The sequence below is a fragment of the Podarcis liolepis genome (genome assembly GCF_965112155.1).
Source record: "Podarcis liolepis genome assembly, chromosome: 6".
In the NCBI taxonomy this organism is placed as follows: Eukaryota; Metazoa; Chordata; class Lepidosauria; order Squamata; family Lacertidae; genus Podarcis; species Podarcis liolepis.
Window position 1 is genome coordinate 1,138,621 of NC_139559.1, and position 22,225 is coordinate 1,160,845.

At 42.9% G+C, this 22,225-nt stretch overlaps 1 protein-coding gene across 2 annotated transcripts in view; it reads right to left on the bottom strand.

Moving 5' to 3' along the window:
- Positions 1-22,225, bottom strand: part of LOC310708883 (uncharacterized protein) — a 38,271-nt gene that overhangs the window by 14,838 nt on the left and 1,208 nt on the right. The window contains exon 3 of one of the 2 annotated variants that reach the window (XR_014527184.1): positions 18,386-18,516. The exons of the other annotated variant lie outside the window; for it this stretch is intronic. The gene's annotated coding sequence lies outside the window, so the exon portion shown is untranslated. Of the gene's footprint in view, positions 1-18,385; positions 18,517-22,225 lie in introns of those variants that run through there. 2 annotated transcript variants of the gene reach the window in all.

Sequence of the window (22,225 nt, forward strand, 5' to 3'; positions counted from 1 at the left end):
GGATGACCAGCCCAGGAGAAATAGGCAAATTTCAGAGAAAATACAAAGAGTTATGGATAGAGGAGGAGGAAGGAGTTAAAGGAGCAACAGGGGGAGTGGAGATAAAGGGAGTGAGGGAGGTGGGGGAGAGTGGGAGGACTGAAGGGAAACCAGAGGAAGAGGAAGAGGGGGAGGAGGAGGAGGAGGAGGAAGAGGAGGAAAGATTATAACAAAATATTGGAAGGGAAAGATAATTTTATAATTTGGTAACAAGATGGCATTAAAAATATGGAACTGGAATATTAATGGTCTGAACGACAAAAAAAAAACGGAACAAGGTGGAACAATTCTTAAAGAAAAAGAACTTAGATATAATCTGTCTGCAAGAAACGCACGTGGCAAAAAGGCATAGAAAAATTTTGATAAATAAAAGACTTGGAAACGAATTCATATCCTCAGACAAACAAAAGAAGAGGGGAGTGGTCCTATATATAAAAAGTAAAATAGAAGCCAAACAAATCTTTAAGGATGAAGAAGGGAGAGTTATCGGGGTTCAAATCAATTGGCAAGGGGAGAAACTAATAATCGTGGGGATCTACGCACCTAATGGAAATAAAAATGTCTTTTACCAAAAATTGGAAGAACTTTTATTGGAATATGTGGATCAAAAGATAATTCTGATGGGAGATATGAACGGGGTAGTTTCGATAGAAATGGACAGATTGAGAGATGGTGGAACAAAAGAAGGTAAACTACCCAAATCATTCTTTGAACTGGTCAGAAATTGTAATTTAATGGACATCTGGAGGCTAAGATTTCCATTGGAAAGGCAATTCACCTTCTATTCGGAACCTAACCAATCAATGTCGAGAATTGACCAAATCTGGATATCAGGGGAGCTAACACCAAGAGTTCACCAAGTAGAAATTGAACCAAGAGTAATATCAGATCACAGCCCAATTAGATTAGAAATCAAAGGGTATGAAGAAAGAACATTCAGATGGAGATTGAATGATTATTTATTTGATGATCAAAAATTTGTGCAAGGGGCTCAGAAGAAACTGAAAGAATACTTTGCCAATAATTGTAATAAAGGAACGAATATGAATATAGTGTGGGATGCAAGTAAGGCTGTGATGAGGGGATTCTGCATACAACAAAACTCAATTAGAAAGAAGAACAGAGAGAAAGGGAAAAAAGAGATTCTAGAACAAATTGTGGATAAGGAACAAAAGTTAATTCAAAAACCTAACAACACAAAAATTAGACAAAGTATTAAGACCTTGCAAACCCAATTTGCACTGCTAATTAATAAAGAGGTGGAACGGAACATTCAAAGACTGAGACAAAAGAACTTCGAATTTGCGAATAAATCAGGAAAATGGCTTGCCTGGCAGATTAAGAAAAGAAAAGAACAAAGCACAATAAATAAAATCATAGTGAAAGAGGAAGAGATCACCAGCAGCAAAGGTATTAGGAAAGGATTTTTGGACTTTTTTAGCCAATTGTACAGAAATAAAGAGAAGAATAATATGAGGAAAATAGAGAGGTATTTAAGAGAGAAAGAGGTACTAAAGATCTCGACAGAAGCAAGAGAGGGGTTAAATACTCCGATAGAGAATGAGGAGATTACGGGGGTCATAGTAGAGTTGAAAAACGGGAAGGCACCAGGACCAGATGGTTTTACAGCAAGGTACTACAAAGAATTGAGATTAGACTTGATAAAACCACTAAAAGAGGTAATGAATAACATCTTAAAAGAAAGAGAGATCCCAGAGACGTGGCAAGAGGCGTATATAACCTTTATCCCCAAAGAAGATGCAGATACAACACAAGTAAAGAATTATAGACCAATTTCCTTATTGAATACGGACTATAAAATCTATGCAGGAATAATGGCAAAGAGACTAAAAAAGGTATTACTGAGTATTATCCATGAAGACTAGGCGGGTTTCCTTCCTGGCAGACAAATGAGAGATAACGTGAGGAACATAATAAACATATTGGAATATCTGTCAGTAAGGATTGAGAGACGAGCAATATTAATGTTTGTAGATGCCGAAAAGGCATTCGACAACATATCATGGGATTTCATGCTGAAAAATTTGGAAAATATGGAGATCGGGGATGATTTTTACAACGGAATAAAGGCCATATACAAAGAGCGAAGCTGATAGTGAACAACGTGATAACAGAAGAAATTGAAATATCAAAAGGGACTAGACAGGGCTGCCCGCTCTCACCTCTGCTGTTTATATTGGTCTTGGAGACCCTCTTGAACTCAATTAGGAAAAATGAAAGGATAAAGGGGGTGACGGTAGGTCAAAATGAATACAAAACTAAAGCTTTCGCCGACGATTTGGTTATAACGGTGGAAGATCCGATGACCAGCGTAAAGGAAGTGTTAGAGGAAATTGGAAAATTTGGGGAAGTGGCAGGCTTCACATTAAATAGGAAAAAACCTAAAATTCTAACTAAAAATATGGAGCAATCAATGATTGAAGAGTTCCAACAACAAATGGGAATTGAAGTTGTTAAAAAGGTTAAATATCTCGGAATTTGGATTACACCAAAAATATTGATCTGTACCAGAATAATTATGTTATGATATGGAAAGGAATTAAGAAGGACCTGGAAGGATGGGGAAGGTTAAAACTATCCTTTTGGGGTAGAATAGCAATGATCAAGATGAACGTGCTACCCAAATTACTATTTTTATTTCAGACGACCCCAATATTAAGAGGAGCTAAAATTTTTAAGGAGTGGCAGAGATCGATTTCAAGATATATCTGGCAGGGCAAAAAACCGAGAATTAAATATAAACTGTTAACGGATGCAAAAGAGAGAGGAGGATTTGCCCTGCCAGACTTGAAGTTGTATTACGAGGCATCATGTCTTTGCTGGGTAAGAGATTGGATAAAGCTCAAAAACACGAAATTATTGGACTTAGAGGGATTCGACAATAGGTTCGGGTGGCATGCTTATTTATGGCAGGAGGGTAAAAAAGGTCATCAATCTTTTGGAAATCATATATTCCGGAAATCGCTAATCGAAGTATGGATCAGATATAAAAATATATTAGAAAGGGGGGTACCACATTGGCTATCCCCTTTAGAGATGATGGGAATTAAGCAACTCAATATGAGAAGTAACTGGGTCACATATGGAGATCTGGTATTCAAAGAAGGGGACAAATGGACAGTTAAACCATATGAACAAGTGAAAGAACATGTACGGGACTGGTTGCACTATTGGCAGATAAGTAATATGTTTAAAAAGGAGGTGAAAGAAAAAGGGTATGAGGAAAAGGATTCGAAGTTCCAAACAGAAATTGTTAATAATGATTGTAAAATCATATCAAAAATGTATAAAATCCTACTAGAATGGCATACGATGGATGAGGAGGTGAAAGAGGTAATGATCCACTGGGCCAGAGATCTAGGGTACAGTATAGAGTTGGAAGAGTGGCAAAAGATATGGAATCAAAATCTGAAATTCACAGCATGCATAACACTAAAAGAAAATGCCATGAAGATGGTATATAGATGGTACTTAACACCGGTTAAATTGGCCAAAATGTATAAGATCTGTAATAAATGCTAGAGGTGTAGAGAGAAAGAGGGCACGTTTATGCATATGTGGTGGGAATGCGAGAAAGTGAAGGGTTTCTGGGGAAAAATATATGATGAAGTAAGGAAAATGCTACAATATAGCTTTGTTAAGAAACCAGAGACCTTTCTACTAGGGATAACCAGAAGGGAAATTAAAAGGAAGGATTTCAAACTTTTCCAATATGCAATAACTACCGTGAGGACGCTGATAGCTCAAAGGTGGAAACAAGAACAAGTACCGACTCTGGACGAATGGAGAAATAAACTAATTGATTATGCGGAATTAGACAAACTAACGGGGAAAATTAGACTTCAAAGAGACCATAGGTTTTTGGAGGATTGGGGAAAATTTAGAGAGCATTTGAAAACTATATGTGAGGAGAATACAACGCTAGTGTGTTTTAAAGAGGCTTTGTGAAAAGTGAGGAACATCGCAAAAATGTAAATAAGGATATAAAGAAATTACTTAAAGGTGATACTATATATTAAGAAATGTGTAAATAGGAGAATTATTATGGATGACTGTCAGAGGAGTGGAGGGAGGTTCAACAAACTAAAATACGTGATGTGGAAAATGGAAAGATGGAAGTTTTTATAGAAAATGTAATAAAAAATATTTGAAAAAAAAAAGACGGTTCTGGCCCAGTAAACTGGCCAATAGGGGTGTGATATTTCTGTTAAAGTTGAATGTAGGGGATGATATTTCCAAAATTCTGAAACATAGTGACGGGATTTAATTTTTGACTTAGGCTTGACGATATTCTCCTATTGCTAATATAGTTATCTCTGTTCAGAGTGGTCCAGTATAACTGAGTGAGGATAAGCAGATTGTGAGCCCTTAAGGGGAGAGTTTTAGTGGCAATATATATAGAGTGAAAATAGAAATAAAATGTCAGGGAAAAATGGGGAAAAGGGGGGAGGGACCCCAGCTGAAAGGAAGATGTCTAGACAAGAGGAAATTAAGGATTTAGACTTTTTGTGGTTAAAAATCAAGGAGGAGTTTAAACAAAACGAAATTCATATGGAAAGCAAACTAGAGGAAATGCAGGAGATGATTGATAGGAAGATAGAAGGAGCAGTAGGGGAACTTTCCACTAAAATTCAAGAACTATCTGTCAAGTCAAAAGCATTTGAAGAGACGAACAAAAGAATTCAAAAAGAGATGAGAGAACAGAAAAGAGAGACAGAAAAAATGAAAGAAGAGATGAGAGAGGTGAATAAAATACAGTAGCAAATGTTGGATAATATTGCGATGACAGAAATGCGACAGAGACCACTACACCTAAAATTCAGAGGAGTAGAAGGAGTGAAGGAAAATATAAAGGAAAAAATGATTAAGGAGTTAACAAAATGGTTGGAACTGAAGGAGGAGGAAGTAGCATCTACAATAGAAAATGCCTTTAGAATAAGGATGAGAGTACATCAAAATAGGACAAAAAGACCTCTTGGGGATTGTTTGGTAATCTTTAACTCAATAGCGATGAAGAATTTAATATTAAAAACAAGCTATCATAAAAAATTAATAATAGACCGCAGACCAATAATTGTGCTTAAAGAAATACCAGTCAGACTCCTACGTTAAAGGGAATGATACAGACTAATTGTAGGTATTTTGAGAAGAAATGGTATACAATTTAGATGGGAATGCCCTGAAGGGATTGCTTTCTTTTTTAAGGAAAAGAAATTTAAGTTGACAGACCGGCAAGAGGTGGAAAAATTCCTGCGGAGGTATGAGAAAGAGCTTGGCAAGGCAGAGGAGCAAAGCATGGGAAATAAACAAGATGAGCTTGAGCTCTTGGTACAGCAAACTAAATATGACATAATAGGCATCACTGAAACCTGGTGGGATAAGTCCCACGATTGGAATGTAATAATGGGGGGGATACAATCTATTTCAGAGAAACAGACCAGACAAGAAAGGAGGAGGAGTGGCGTTATATGTCAGGGATGTGTATACCTGTGAAGAGATCCAAGATTTAGAACCTCAAAGCCAAAGTGAGAGCATTTGGGTCAAAATTAAGGGAGAGAAGAATAACAGAGACCTCATTGTGGGAGTTTACTATAGATCCCCAAGCCAAACGGAGGACATAGATGATGCCTTCCTGGAACAGATGGCCAAGCATGCAAAAGGAAGGGAGATAGTAGTAATGGGGGACTTCAATTACCCGGATATTTGTTGGATGTCAAACTCAGCCAAGAGCATAAGGTCAAACAGATTCCTCACTGGCCTTGCAGACAACTTCATTGTCCAGAAAGTGGGAGAAGCAACAAGAGGAACATCCATTTTAGATCTGATCCTAACCAATGTTGATGACCTGGTTAGTGGGGTAGAAGTGGAAGGATCATTAGGCACGAGTGATCATGCTCTTCTGAAGTTTACTATACAGCGGAAAGGAGCAGCCAAGCATACTAGGACTCAATTTCTTGACTTTAAGGGGAGGATTTCCGGGTTGGCGCCATCGCCGAATGGCGGACTCCCTCCGAGCTCCGGAGGGAGCCTGCTCGGCAGGGGCTGGGTCCTACCGCGCCGGCGACGCGGGGACCCTTAAAAACCACGGGCACGGAGCCCGTGGACATGGGTGACTTGGCTGGCACCGTTAGCGCCCTCCCGACTCATGAAGGAGCCTTTTTAAAGGCTACGGATCGGGTGCCGGGGAGTGGCGTGGTGCTGTGAGTCCTCTGCTTTCCCTGCCGAGCGAAGCCGCATGCCATTCGACGGAGAGCGCCGACTTCTTCTATTGAAAATTCGGACTATTAACAGCAACCCGTGAGTAATTCGGAAACCGGGTTTAAAAGGAGAAAAAAAGGATTTTTTTTCGGATTTGGCACGAGCGGGGGAGATCCAAAAAGGAAGTCAGCCCCCCCCCCATCGTAAACATTCTAAAACAAGGACTGGGTAACCAAGGTCGAGAGAGAAGCGTATTTTTGACAAAAATTATTAATTCCACGATGGGAAATTATAAGAACTGTGCTGGAGGAGAAGAGTGGAGGGTGAGAAGGAAAATGTAACCCCCCCCCCCGGGGAACCGGGGCGATTTGCGAGAGAGCCTGGTGAAGAGAGTCGGAGACTTTGACAGCTGTCAAAGTAGCTGTCAAAGTTGGAGAATATAAAGAGGACTTTGCTATGAGGACTTTGCTGGTTAATTTTTGTTACAATTTGCTACAATTTGGATATAAACTGTTGAAAATAAGGAACAACAATTTGACTTTTGGATCTGAGGAAACAAAGTTACTACAATCCCCCTAGAGGGGTTTCGAGACATTACAAGGACGGTCGTAAGTGGAAAAATACCCTTGGAATCGTACAGGACTTGTTATCTCCTGGGAAAGCTGCAAAACTGAAACAGTATTTCGTCTACAGGGGTGTTTATATTAAAGGAGACAATTTTCTATTGAAGAAAGGAAGGGACTGGACGTAAGTTTTTGTTCCTGAACAACAATAATCCCTGTAGAGGTACCAAATTTCTGAATTAGAATGTTTTGCAGTGGAACAGGACAAGAAACCTGAGAAAGTGAGAAAAAAGAACAAAGGACTGACTACGACATGGAAAGAACAATGGGGGGAGCCTTAAAGACCAAGAAAATTAAAGGCCCTTTGGGGTCTTTTTTAGATTGGATGTTTGAAGTTAAATATTATTAAAATAAATAAATAAATAAATAAAAACCGGCAAGGTGGAACTGGGGAAATATCTGGCCATGGATTTGAGATTTTCAGGCTGACAGAAGATAGACTGATAGACATGGGGAATTCAAACCGGGGAAGGGGGGGGGGAGAGATTTGGAATCCAAAGGCTGTGTAACTATTTTTTGAATCTTTTTATATCTTTTATCTCTTTTATCTTTATATAGCTTCTTGTATATTATCTTATGCTGATTGGACGTGTTTATTAAAAAAAGGGAATTCGTGGAAGGAAACTGGGGTGGACCTCGGGGAAAAAACTTTTTTTTCTTTCTGTCAATGATGAAGGATGCTGGAATGATTGTTTAATTTAAATTGAATATTGGGTCAAACAAATTAAGTTTTAAATTGGGAGTGAGAGCTTGTAGAACCAAATTAATGAAGGGGGAATACGGTTGGGAGGGGGATGGGGGAGTCCCAGAAAGTTGGTAATGAAAGTAAGGTTTTAAATCTATTTTGTTTTTGTTTTTCTTTGTACTTTTATTTTTTGCATTTTGGAAACTTCAATAAATATGATTTTTTTAAAAAAAAATCTTGACTTTAAGAAAGCCGACTTCATAAAATTTGGGAAGTGCTGGGTGAGATCCCATGGACAATAATACTAAAAGGAAAGGGAGTTCATGATGGCTGGGAGTTTGTTAAGAGGGAGATAGTAAAAGCACAACGTCAGGCAATACCAATGAGACGGAAACATGGAAGGTGCTTGAAGAAGCCAGGGTGGCTATCTAAAGAACTTTTAACTGAGTTAAGATTAAAAAAGGATGTGTACAAAAATCTTGGATCTCTTCACAGGTATACACATCCCTGACATATAACGCCACTCCTCCTCCTTTCTTGTCTGGTCTGTTTCTCTGAAATAGATTGTATCCCCCCATTATTACATTCCAATCGTGGGACTTATCCCACCAGGTTTCGGTGATGCCTATTATGACATATTTAGTTTGCTGTACCAAGAGCTCAAGCTCATCTTGTTTATTTCCCATGCTTTGCGCATTAGTGTACAGACATTGAAGTCCATTAATCATTCCCCCGTGTCTCTTATTTAAGGATTTTTTCCTCCCACCACTAGGTCTGCGTGCTGTTTGCTCCATTTGGTCTATGACATTTGGATGATCATCTTCATCAATTGATAGACTCCTACCTTCAGGAGCACTGTCTCCCTCCCCCACATTAGTCAGTTTAAAGCCCTCCTGATGAGGTTTCTGAGATTTTTGGCAAAAACATTTCTCCCACCCGTTGTGAGGTGCAGCCCATCGCTTGCCAGAAGTCCACCTTCAAGAAACTGCAGTCCGTGATCTAAGAATCCAAACCGTTCCTGTTTACACCATTTGCGAAGCCAGCTGTTCACTTCCACTATTTCCCCCTCTCTCCCTGGGCCACGTCGTTCAACTGGGAGGACAGACGAGATGACAATTTGTGCATTTAGTTGCTTCAATTTCCTGCCGAGAGCCTCGTAGTCTCTTTTGATCTTCTGGAGGCTATTGCTTGCAGTGTCATTGGTTCCCACATGAACCAAGAGGAAGGGGTATTTGTCAGTGGGTTTTATGATTCCTTGCAGTCGTTCAGTTACAACTTGGATCTTAGCCCCGGGGAGACAGCACACTTCCCGAGACATCTTGTCAGGCCCACAGATCACTGCTTCTGTTCCCCTCAGTAGGGAATCCCCTATCACCACTACACGCCTCCTCTTAGGTTTGGTCAGGGTTCTTCCGTGAGCTGTCCGTTCCAAGGTCGCCTGCACATTCCCTGAGGACTGACTTTGCTGCTCGTCTTCATATACCTGATCGACTGTAATGAGGGAGAGATCCTCAAATGGAGTCTGCTCTTCGTCTTCCATGCTAGGGGAGAGGACCTCAAAGCAATTGTGTATTTCTAAACAATCAGAGCGAACCCTGGGCCTCCTACTTCTTTGAGTCACGTTTCTCCATATATCTGGCTCCTGTGTTGGTGAACTAGCCTCCTTCTCAGGGGAGTCCCCTGTCTCCTCCTTGGTGGAGACAGTGTGCTCTGTTGCTTCCAAGAAGAGCTCCAGCTCTCTAATTCTTTGGAGCGTAGCTACACGTTCCTCCAGTTTGTCTTTTAAGAGGGCAATCAACATGCAATTGCTGCAGGTAAAGCTGCCTGCAACCTTTGGCAAGATGGCAAACATTGCGCAGGAACTGCAGGTGACTGCAGCTGTTCCCTCCCCCTCCATCTTGAGAATGTGTCGTTGGGGGTGGCTACAGCGGTCCTCTATCATAAAAAGCGTGAAGACAGGACAAATAACTCCCCCCACAAAAAAAACCTAGGTCTCCCCCAGCAAACGTTTGAGACTAGCTCCCCTAAATCAAAAAGATGGATGAAACTGCGCGCGCCGCTGCCCTGCTAGCTCTGATAAGCTCCTCCCACAGCTAATCACTTGCCTCAGCAGAAACCCTGCCCCCTCTGACCTTTGCACAGGGAGAACAGCTAATCAGCCACAAAGAAACACACACACACACAAGAAAACCCTTTTTGCTCCTTCTTCAACTGCTGCCCTGCTAGCATAACATTGGCAGTGAACATGTTAAGCCAAGTACTTGTGAAGCAGAGTACTCAGCCATAAGTGAATTTGTGTCACAAATAGAGTGGTTTGCTTGTCTAACAAAAGAACTTGGAATACCTTCTGAAATGCCAATCACTGTGCTAAGTGACAACATGGCTGCACGACAGCTTGCTAACCAACAGAACTTTAAGAGCAAGAGTAAACATATAGCTATAAGATACGGAAATGTGAAAAATGCTTTGGAAAGAAATGTGTTAAAGGTACAGCACTGTAACACAAAATGTAATGTGGCGGATTTGTATACAAAATGTTTGGATGCTCCTAAATTTCGAGACTTAAGAGAATTATTAGGTCTCAAGCCTTTGACTTAAGGAGCAGTGTTGGGATTCGCAGGATACTGAGTAAGTCTGCAGGCTTCAACAGGATGATGCAATACTCTGTGAAGTGCTGGGTCAGAGTGACTCAGCAGGAGTGTGATTAATGTGATTGGTTATCACCTGTTTTAAGAAGGAAAGCCTGTTCAACAGTAATGGTGGTGGTTGTGCTGTGGTGTGGTGATGCTGTGGTGGAGAGTATTCGTTTGCCTTAAGGAGCAGGTACTCTGTATGGACTGTGTATCTGAAGAAGTGTGCATGCACACGAAAGCTCATACCAAGAACTAACTTAGTTGGTCTTTAAGGTGCTACTGGAAGGAATTTTTTTATTCTGTATGGACTGTTTTTGTAAATACTTGTATATAGCTCACATTAAAAAGACTGCGCTGAAAAGAAACCTGGGACTCTGAGCATTTCGCTAAAAAGCGCAGCGAGGAATTCACAACACTTTTGACTATTTCACTCCCTTTCCTCCCACACGACAGCAACGCCGCAGCATCTCTGCTATTTCTGCCTCAGGTGAAGTTTCCCCCCAGAGGATTGCACTGAGAGAAAGCAGTGTTTTTTGGCACAGGGAAGCACACTGGACAGGCAGAAGTCCAAAATGCCTCTTCATAGAAGGGACATCTAAAGAACAAGTGTTCTGGGCTTCCTATCTCTCCCAATGGACAGGTCAAAGTCTCTGAGCATACTGGACTTTTCTAAAGGCTCCATCCAGGACCGGCGAGGGAAGAGCCGAGCTTCTGGTGAGTGTAAAGGCCCTTCTTGCATTTCTAGATGCAAGAAAGAAGAGATATGCTGTGGGTGCAGCTATATCTCTCTCAATTTCTCCAATTTTATAGTCAGGGCACCCTGTTGTCTCTTGGTGTTTAATATTCTTTGCCTGACCATAGCTTTTGCCTGGCCCAAGCCCAGACTGGCTCAAGAACTAAGTATTTGTCATTACAAAAGACTGGCCAGGCTCCCCAGGGTATCCAATCAAGTGACCATTAACAGGTAACCTGCCAGACAGGAGGTAAACAACGCACTCAGATTTCTGTTGTAGACCCCCATTTTTGTGATGTAGGTATGATGTATCTGGGGTGGTGGTCTTGAGCTACACCCCTTCTGTGATGTAGGTATGATGTTTCTGGGGGTGGTCTTGGACTCCAAGGTGGGCAATTTAAAATGTCTATATAAGGATGGACACACCTTGGTTCTGGGTCCTCCTCCTTTCCTGCGTGTGAGGGGAGCACCCTGTTGCAACAGTTCAAGAAAGATCAGGCTTACGAGCCGCTTTGCTTCTCAATATTCTCTGGTTGGCCTCTGTTTTTCCTCCGATTGACGGAGAACCTACAAAGTGTTGGCTTTTTGCAGTATAGTAACGCTGCAGAGAGCTTGCTGGGGAGATCATGCATTAAAAAGAAAGGACTCAAAAAAAAATACTTAAAGAAGGTTTTAATAAGAAAAACAAAAACTCCATTTACACTAAATATATTAACAAACAAACATGACCCAACCACCAACCCATCCCCCAGGGTAATGGGAGAGCTAGGTGCTGCTCCTTATATATTCTACCCAGATGCTGACACACCTTAATCAAATACAACTCAGCAGCACCTGCTATGTTTCACAGCTGTAAAGCTGGGTCTCGTTATCTTGCTCTGGCCCTTGCTCCGGCCCCTTAAAGACATACACATGGAGTGGAACAATGATGAACCTTTACATTTAAAGAAACCATTCAACATTTCCCCTGCGGTTCATCATTGTGGAACAAAAACATAAAGCATACTTTGTACATGTTTTTCATGTGTAACCTTTGGAAGTGCTTTAGTAAAAATGTCCGCAATTTGATTGTCACCTGGAACATATTGAAATACAACCATTTCATCAGCAATTAGTTTCTTTACAAATTCTAAACGTAATCTTAAGACTCTGGTGCGCTGCGTATTGGTCTCTGAACACAGGATAGCAAGTCCACTCTGGGAATCAAGGTAAACCTTTACTGGTAGTGTTACTTGCATCTGTAGGTCTGCGAATACTTGCAGATACCATTCTACATCACGAGTGGCCTGAACGCATGCACATAATTCACTCTCTGTTGTGGAGAGACAAATAATGGTTTGTGTCTGGGACTTCCATTCAAATGGACAACCGTTATAACAAAACACCATACCAGACACACCCCTGCAATTATTTTGTTCCACTGCATGAGATGCATCGCAGAAAATTTCAAAACCTTTGTCAATACTGGATGTAAACTGCAACCTATAATGTTTGGTATGTTTAAGGTACATTACCACTCTCTTAAGAGCAGAGAAACATTGTGTAGTGGGCTTTTCCACAAATTTTGCCAGAAAGTGAAAGGCATAAGTTATATCTGGTCTTGAGATTCTTTGAATGAAATTTAGCTTGCCTATAGCAGAACGATACAAAGTTTTGTTGGGAAATGGCTTATCTTCACCTGTAAAGGTGAAACCACACACCATAGGTGTTTCCTTCCCATTTGCATTTTCTAAACGTAGCATTTCAACTAGATCATCAATTTTAGCAGTTTGATGAACCAGAAAAGATCAATTTTTGCCTTTCTCAATTTGCATGGATAAGTAATTTTTAGCTATGCCTAATTCCACCACATCAAATTTCTTCTGTAACTGTGAAACTACCTGTTCATATTCCTGTTTAGTTTTTGTAGAAATTAACACGTCATCTACATACACACATATTTTTGTTACAGAGTTTGCCCTTTCCTTTATAAACACACAATTGTCTGCCTTTCCTTGTGAAAAACCAATATCTAGCAATTCTTTTGCTAAAGTTTGGTGCCAATTCCTTCCACTTTGGTGCAGACCATAAAGAGATTTATTTAATTTGCATACCAAACCCTCAGCAGCGTCTATGCCTTCAGGGACACGCATAAAAATTTGTTCTTTTAAATCTGCAAACAAATATGCAGTTTTTATATCTAGGTGATAAACAGAATGTCCACGTTGTGATGCATCTTTTAACAAAAGCTTAACTGTTTCATATTTTACACTTGGTGAATAGCACAAATCATAATCTTCGCCTGGAATTTGTTGAAAACCCTTAGCAACTAATCTTGCCTTGTACCTTACAACTTCATTTTTGTCATTCATTTTAACTCTATAAACCCATTTTGAGTCAATAAGTCTCATATCTGGGGTTTGTGGTACAAGAGACCAAGTGTTATGCTCTTTTAAAGAAGCTATCTCAGAGTTCATAGCTTTATACCAATTTACAGCTTGGTGCTTAGGTAAATTCTGAACGTCACTGTAGCTTTTTGGTTCAAAAACCGCCTTATTGGCATACACAGTATTAAAATGTTCATCTGCGAAACGTTGCGGCTTCTGCCTCTTTCTATCTGAACGTCTCAGTCCGGAAGGAGAGTCAGACTCCTCAGACTTAATGGGACTCAATGAACTACTAGTTTCAGGTTGTAAATCATCACTGTCAGACTGAAGAGGTGCCTGTAGGCTAAGCTCACGGTCAGAAAACTCAAGAGAATCTAACCTCCCCTCAGGTGCCTGTGACTTTAAATTATCAAACAAATTATCCGATTCAACAGGCTTTTTGTCTTCTTCCATTAATTCAGAAGCACCATTTCCTGCTGCTGCTGCTGCTGCTGCTTCCTCTTCTTCCTCAGTATCATTTATACCATCAGTATCTTGGAAAACAGCAACTCCATTCCAATTTACAGTTTGTATCATGCTTCTGGTAATATCAAATTTGCCAGTTGCTGGTATGTAAATTCTGTACGCCCCCTGCTGGTAGCCCATTAATTTTCTCTGAACACTACGTTCACCCAATTTCTGCTTAGCAGGATAATGCATAATTACATCTGAACCCCAAATACGTAGGTATTTCAGATTAGGGCGTTTTTTTAAAAAACAGCTTCTCATAGGGGGTGACATCTAAACCAGAATGATAACTGCGATTTCTAACATAACAAAAGGCATTGAGTGCTTCAGCCCAAAATGCTTTGGGCAGATTAGCATCGTGCAGATAAGTTTTAACCCCTGCCTGCAAGTCACGCTGCACAACTTCAACAAGCCCATTTTGCCAGGGACTTCAGGGGCAAGATAACTCATAAGTAGTCCCCTGCGCTTCCAGGAAATTCTTAAAATCCTCAGAGACAAATTCCCCACCCCGGTCAGAAAACAGGTTCTTAATAGGTTTGTTAAAGTGCGTTTTTACCCAGTTGCAAAAAACCTTGTACTTCTCAAATGCTTGGGACTTCTCAGCTATTGCATAAGTCCAACAATATCTACTATACTGGTCTATCAGGGTAAGCCAGTACTTCGAACCTCCTAATGATGGTGGGAGTGGCCCAACTAAATCACAATGTACACGCTCAAATGGCTCAGTTACTTTCCTATCTGAGCACCTACCCTTGCGTGCAACCTTAATCTTATTCTTGCAACAGGATAGACACTGCATAAAGAATTTGCATGGTTTTAAGTTGAGGCCATTGACAATATTCTTTGTCTTAATTACATCAGCAAAATTCAGGTGTCCCAGAATTCTGTGCGCCATGTGGACACACCCAGAACGTGGTCTTACATTCCTCAACTCCTGGCTTGACTGTGCTGCTCTGCAATTTATAGGGGATTGGGAGTAGGTGCGAAAATACAGTCTATATAAACCATCAGATTCCCGGGCATACAATAGACGTTTGTTCCCATCGAAAAACTCACATTGACTTTAAGAAACGCACAGTTATGCCTTGACGAGCAAAACACCTTACTGATAATAAATTGTCCACTGACGGGCAGTAAATGCAGTTCGCTATTGTAATGTTTAAAGAGTCAAGTTTAACAGTACCCCTGCCAAGCGACTGCAGGACTTGTGAATTGGCTAAATGTACATTACCAATTTCCTCTTCGAAAGAAATAAACAAGCTTCGATCATTGCAAACGTGCTGAGATGTCCCTGAGTCGATAACAAAAGACTTCCACTTGGCATCTTTAATTCTTTTACGATCTGTAGTCCGAGCGTGAAAAGCTCGCGGCTCGTTTCTATCTTTACGGTACGATGTCGGCTGCTGGGCTGACGACCGTGATTGACGAACAGAAACAGACTTGGGAGTACTTTGCTTTCTTTTGGATCTACAGTCCCTTGCAAAATGTCCTTGCTTATTGCAGAACCAGCAACACTTTGCAGCTTTAAATGCAGTTGTATCACCACAAGTTTGCATATGGCGTTCCTCATTCCTTCTGGAAACAGGAGTGCTTATGGCACAAGCCTCCCTTCTATCCAACTCTCCCATTAATCTTGCCGTTACCCCTTCCACAGTTAATTGTGCTGGTGGAACGGCAGATATCTGGCTAGCTATACCATCAAAGTCCTCATTAAGGGAACAAAGGATGATAAAAACATACTGAATATCAGGTACCTCCATGTCCCTTCGAATTAATTCGCTGCGTATTGCCTCCAGACGTCTCAAGTGTGCTGCCAAATCACCACCAGGCTGCAACTTCGTCTGGTACAACTGCTTGAAAAACGTCAATGCAGATGCTGACTCTTTTCTTACATGTACTGCTGCAAGACTGTCCCACATTTCTTTGGCAGTTTTCTTATTTCTTATATAGACTACTTGCTGGTTGCTGACTGCCAAATTAATTATCGCCCTGGCTTTTGCATCTCCTTTCGACCAAGCATTAGTTACAGGGTCAGGAGGGTCATCAGTTACATAGGTCCATACTTCTCTAGAGGTCAAAAGCGCCTCCACCCGAAAAGACCATAAACTATAGTTCTCATCTGTCAGCTGTGGGAAGACCAGAGCCTTCTCAGCTTCAGGAACCCGGTCAACCATTCTGGAACTCTTCCAGACCCACAAAAACTACGCTAACAGGAGAAGGAGTTTTCAAACCTTTCTCAGAGTCCAAAAATATGCAGTCATCCACTCAGCAGCTGGGCCCATAACCAAAGATGTTGGCTTTTTGCAGTATAGTAACGCTGCAGAGAGCTTGCTGGGGAGATCATGCATTAAAAAGAAAGGACTCAAAAAAATACTTAAAGAAGGTTTTAATAAGAAAAACAAAAACTCCATTTACACTAAATATATTAACAAACAAACATGACCCAACCACCAACCCATCCCCCAGGGTAATGGGAGAGCTAGGTGCTGCTCCTTATATACTACACCCAGATGCTGACACACCTTAATCAAATACAACTCAGCAGCACCTGCTATGTTTCACAGCTGTAAAGCTGGGTCTCGTTATCTTGCTCTGGCCCTTGCTCCGGCCCCTTAAAGACATACACATGGAGTGGAACAATGATGAACCTTTACATTTAAAGAAACCATTCAACTCTATAAGGGCTCTTGTGTCCCCCAGAAAGGAATAAGGGCAGATTTTTCATTTATTACAGCTATGTGGCTTTCCCTGAGCTGAGCGTTGGAGATGTGGCAAGGACAATGTCTCTCTTAAGCATATGTTTGTACAGCTCCATGCCTTGCCCCCCAACCTTGCCCCCCTCCTAAAGACCAGAAGTGGGCTTATGTGGGAGAGAAACTGCAAGGGGGAGGTGGTTCAAAGGCCCCTCTAGATTGCTCCTCCATCCCTTGTGGGACACGAGCCCCACAACCTCCGCCCGTTGAAGGAGGACGCAGCCACCATGGCCTGGCCTGGGCAAAGTCCCAGGGTCCAGCGACAGAGGCCTGTGGGGGCTGCCTTCCCTGCTGCCTTCTTTCCTCACGGCCCAGAGCTCCTGCCTAGCGGCATAACGGAGGCGAAAGAGGGTCATAGAATAACAGAAGTGTAGAGTTGGAAGGGACCCTGGGGGTCATCAAGTCCAACCCCCCTTGCAATGCAGGAATATGCAACTGGGGACCCCTCCCCCTTGAGCTCAGGACCAACAGCATCTTAATCCCTCCGCTGTTGACTTTGGGAAGAAGCCTCCGTCTGCTTGCTCTGAGGTGGCTCTGGGGAATCCCCTTTCCAGCTCCTCCCTTTCCTCCTAAGGAGCACCTTTGGGGCCAAGGAGGACTAGGGAGGTGTCTGTGGCTTCTGTGTCACCATCACTCTTGACAAAGGCCCTGATTCACTGAGCAAAGCCCAGCAGAGCGGAGGGCGGAGCCCTTGGCCCCTCGGGGCTCTGGAGGAGTGAGGTTCCCTTCTGCCCCGCTTTGCAGTGATCTGGGCTGTGGTTTAGAGGAGGCACCCTGAACCCTGCAGGGCCCACTTCTCCAGAACTGGGTTTGGCAGCGCAAGGTCTCTCAGCTCTCTAGGAGAGCTATCATTTCTCAACTCATTTCTATGCTGTTTGGAGAGATTTCCTTTCTTACGTACCAAATTCAGATACGCAAAACTCCCAGCAAATCACGAAACTGGGCTTCCATTATGTTTTTTGCTGCTTTTATTTTTCTGCAATTTGTTCCGTCTATCTACTTTTAAAAGAAAACAAAACTTCATAGATTTGGGGTCGATGATTATCGACAAAACTCGAGGCGAGGCGAGGCAGGAGAGGGCCAGTTTGGTTGCTGGCAGTGGCCCCCAGGTTAGCAGAAATGTCTTGGGTCCCTCTAGAACGTACCGTCAATTAACAGCTTGAACACTGTAGGGGAAGATGGAAGAAGGGTCAGTCTGTAAGCAGGATTGGGCCAGGGAGCCCTGACACCCCACCCCACGGTTCCCCTTTTCTTCTTGTCCCCTGTTTTCAACAAGCCCTTTTCCCACGGAGGAAATTTCAGTTTGAAATGTTAGTTTTGCTTTCTAGAGAGCACTTCTGTCAAAAAGACATGAAAATTAACCCACTAATTCCTAACACATAGAACTCCCTTGTCCGTTCAAATCTTTCTTATCACAAACCATAAATCAAGCTTTTTGTTCCGAATCCAGCCCTTTAAACATCAACTTTCCTTCTTTTCTCCTTAAAACCAGAAAGCAGCTGGCTATCCAAATGTGGATTTTTGCTGACAGGCGCAGAAACCCTTTGGGATTGTAAACTATTCTTCCCACAGACTTGAGTCTAGCTGTCATCAAATGCCACTTGCTATCTCAGTTGGCAGAGAGCCGACGGAAGAGGACCAGCCTGCCATCTTCCCTTCCCCGGAAGTCAGGAGGCTGCAAGTCTCGTGGCCCCTGCTGAGTGGGACAGGGAGCCTGTGGGGCTAGCGGAGCTCGAGGGGCTGGCAGAAGGGGCACAGAGCTGTCCTGACATCCCCCCTCCAGCTCCCAAGAAGGTCAGGCAGGGCTGAGCCACTCACCACCACGAAAGTCAATAAAAACTTCAAGGTCTAGGACACCATCCGCATTGAGCTCTGCAATCTCTTCTTCAGTGATAGTCCCAGAGAATGCTTGGATGAATGTGACCTGCTCCTCAGCATCCAGGAGACCATCAGAATTCCTGCCGTTGTTTGGGGGGAGGAAAGTGATGAGCTGGGAACCCCCGAGATCTTCCAGACCTAAACCTTTCACTGCAGCCTGATCAGAGCTAGGTCACCCCACTGGGAGCAGCTGTGCGGACATGGTTTCCGTGACCAGGTGCTGGCTCCCCCTACATGGGGGGTGACTGTGGCTTCCCTGATCTCCCATGGCCCCCCTTGCCTACACCTGCTCCTCCTAGGATTGTGCCTTCCCAGAATTGGGAATGGTTTCTAAAAAGGTCTCTTTGGTTCTGTCTGAACAAGCAAGTGGTGGCTCCTCTGCGTGGCGAACAAGGAGAAATGCTCTTGGGTTCTCTGAAGAGAAACTACTAGGGTTGCCATATCTGTTGATTTCTTTTCTCTCTCTTTTGCCTGAAGTTGTTGAGTTTGTTTTATTTTTGGGGGACCAAATGGTGTTTTTTGGGAAAAGCTCCAAAAAAAGAAAAGAGTTCTAAAGCTTTTTTTGACATTTTTGGCACAACATCACCTCCCCCCCCCCCCGGGCCATTGCTGTACGCCCAGGTGTTCCCAGACATTTTGCCAGTTGCTGAACATGACCCCTGGATGCCATTTTCCAGGGCTGAATCCCAGATATGTCTCTGAGTGGGACATGGGCTCTGAGTGGAAGTGCTGGCACTGAGAAGAGATGAAGGTCAAATGGGCGGTGGGGGGGTCTTTGCTTTAGGGTGCCTATCAAGGCTTTTGGCAGAGAATGTGTGTGTGTGTGTGTGTGTGTGTGTGAGAGAGAGAGAGAGAGAGAGAGAGAGAGAGAGAGAGAGAGAGATTTAAACTTTGTTTCAGCTGTTCAGATGTCTAATAATAATAATAATAATAATAATAATAATAATAATAATACCTTTATTGCCAATTACAGATAGGTAGCCGTGTTGGTCTGCCATAGTCAAAATAAAAAAATTCCTTCCAGTAGCACCTTAAAGACCAACTAAGTTAGTTCTTGGTATGAGCTTTCGTGTGCATGCACACTTCTTCAGATACCTTTATTGCCAATGTGCAACCTGTGTACAATGAAATTAACTGAGCCCCCCCCCAAACACTCAATCTCATTGCACTCTGTGCGCTTGTCACACAACACACCAACCCCGAAAGTCAGTTGCACTATGTTATTTTCCATTCAGCAGCCTAACACCCCACGGATAGAAACTGTTTTTTAGCCTGCTGGTACGACTGATTCTACTTTATTATTATTATTATTATTATTATTATTATTATTATTATTATTATTATTATTATTATTATTATTATTATTTTCAGGATTTTCTTGTTTTACAGAAGTGTAGTGCCTTGTATTTTTTTCCCCATGTAACATTTTTACAAATCTGTTTCATTTGTTGAGGCATTAGGGGGAGAAGAAAAGAAAAAAGAAAGGGGGGTGGAGAGAGGGAAGATGGATAGGGGTGGGGTCGGGTGGCGGTGTTTCTATTATGTTTAATGTATGTAGAGTTTGGTGTCAGCGTTGCTTGTGTTGTTCACTTGTGTTCCTTTGGTGGTGAGAGAGGTTGGGGTTGGCCTAGGGTGTGCTTGTTTGCTTGTGATTGGCTGAGGTGATCTTTGTTTTCGTGTGTGGGTGAGGTGGGTGGGTGTTTTGGATCAGGTTAGCCATATTGATTCTACTTCTATATCTTCTGCCCAAGGGTAGAAGATTAAAGAGGTGATAGCCAGGGTGTGAATCGTCGCTGAGAATTTTCCTTGCTCTCCTAAGGCCGCGATCCCTTGCAATGTCATCTGTCGGGCTCAGGGGACAGCCCATGATATCATGTACTGTGTTCACCACCCTCTGTAGAGACTTTTTGTCCGTGGCTGTCAAGCCAACGTACCTCACTGTGATACAATATGAAAGGACTGGTAAAAGGAGTTCATCAATTGTTGTTTAACATTGTCCTTTTGCAAGACCCTGAGGAAAAGGAGTCTCTCCCACCTGAGTTATATTGTTTTTCCAAGTGAGGTCTTCACTAAGGTAAACTCCCAGGAATTTAAAGGAAGAGACTCCCTCCACACAGCCCCCCTTGATATACGACGGGACTACTTCCCCTCTCTTCCTCCAAAAGTCCAACACCATCTCCAAATTAATTCCACTCTGGATGGGAAGGGGTGCTACCGCCTCCCCCCCCCAGCTTCACCTGTCATATAGGCGAAATAATGTCTCCAAGTCCTCAAGTAGCTCCACTCCCAGAATGAAGGAGTCATCATCAACCTGGGGTTTTTCTGGCTGCAAGGGCTCTACAGGCAAGACATCAGACCAAGAGTTAGGGTTCTCCTCTCCAGCCTCGTAACTAGTCTTGGCCTCCCGCTCCTTCTCCCCTGCAGAATTGTGGGAATTGTTCCCTTTGGGTGTGCTTTTTTGGATGTTTCATTGATTGTTTGTGGCTAATTTTGTTATGTTGCTGCCATGTTGTTGTTTTTTCGTGTTGTAAGCTGCCTTGGGCAGAGTTTGAACTTTGGAAAGGTGTCATAGAAATAAAATTATGCATGCATGCCTGTGAGAGGGAAGCTGGGATTCCTAGGACGGTGAACATCAGGAGAGCCTGCTGGATCAAGCTCATAGCTGTCAACGTTTCCCTTTTTAAGGGAAATTCCCTTACTCCGAATAGGATTCCTCGCAAGAAAAGGGAAAAGTGGACAGCTATGATGAAGCTATCAACCTCTCTGCTCCAACTTCTTGCTCCCACGGTGGCCAACCAGCTGCTCCAAAGGGAAACCTGCAAGGCCCTGATCCGAGCATGAAAACAACTCTCCCCACCTCCTTTGGTTCATAGCAAGTGGTACTGAGAAGCAGGGCTGCCTCCATTAGAACAGGCGGAGAACAGCCATTGCAGCTGCCTGCTGTTGATCGCCTTCGCGCCCCCCCTCCGGCTCCCAAGATGGCGATGCAGGGCTGAGCCACTCACCGTCAATACTTGTAAAAATAAGTACTTGTAAGAGCTGTGGAATATTCCCAGACAGAAGCCAGAAGTTCAGGTCGACATCATCATTCCTGCTTCGGAGTGCGAAGAGATTAAATCCTCGTACGATCTCTACAAGATCTTCAGGCAGATCACGGTAGACATAATGAGTCCTGTTTCGGAGTGGGGGGAGGAAAGTGTTGAGGTGGGCAGCACTCAGCTCCTCCCAACTTAAACCCACCACTGTCGCCTGATCAAAGCCAGGTCACCCCACTGGGAGCAGCTGTGGGTTTTCCCAAGAAAAAGTAGGTGCCCGTAGGCACCATGTCCACCCCAGCTGCTTAGAGGGGAGGGGTGTTATGTACTGAGTTGAATAGGATCCAAACTGAAGCAGTCTGATTGGTCCTAGAACAATAGGATCCAAATTGCAGCAGTCTGATTAGTCCTAGAACAATAGGATTCAGAATGCAGCAGTCTGATTGGTCCTAGAACAATGCAGCAGTATGATTGGTTGGCAGGAACCACCCAATCCTGCTCCAGATTGAAGTGAATCCACAACCTGATTGGCTTACAGTAGAATTCCGGAATTAGCCAATCATGTGCAGCCCATTGTGTAAATAATGTATATAAAGCAGATACTGTGAGGGGACTTTCATTCATTCCTCCTCACCACTATGAGCTGAATAAAGAGCATGAAATCACTTTGCGACTCTGAGTATATTTCACACCCTCTCAGTCCCTCCCACCCCTCCCACTTTGCAACTGCCCCCACCACTGCTACTTCCCATGG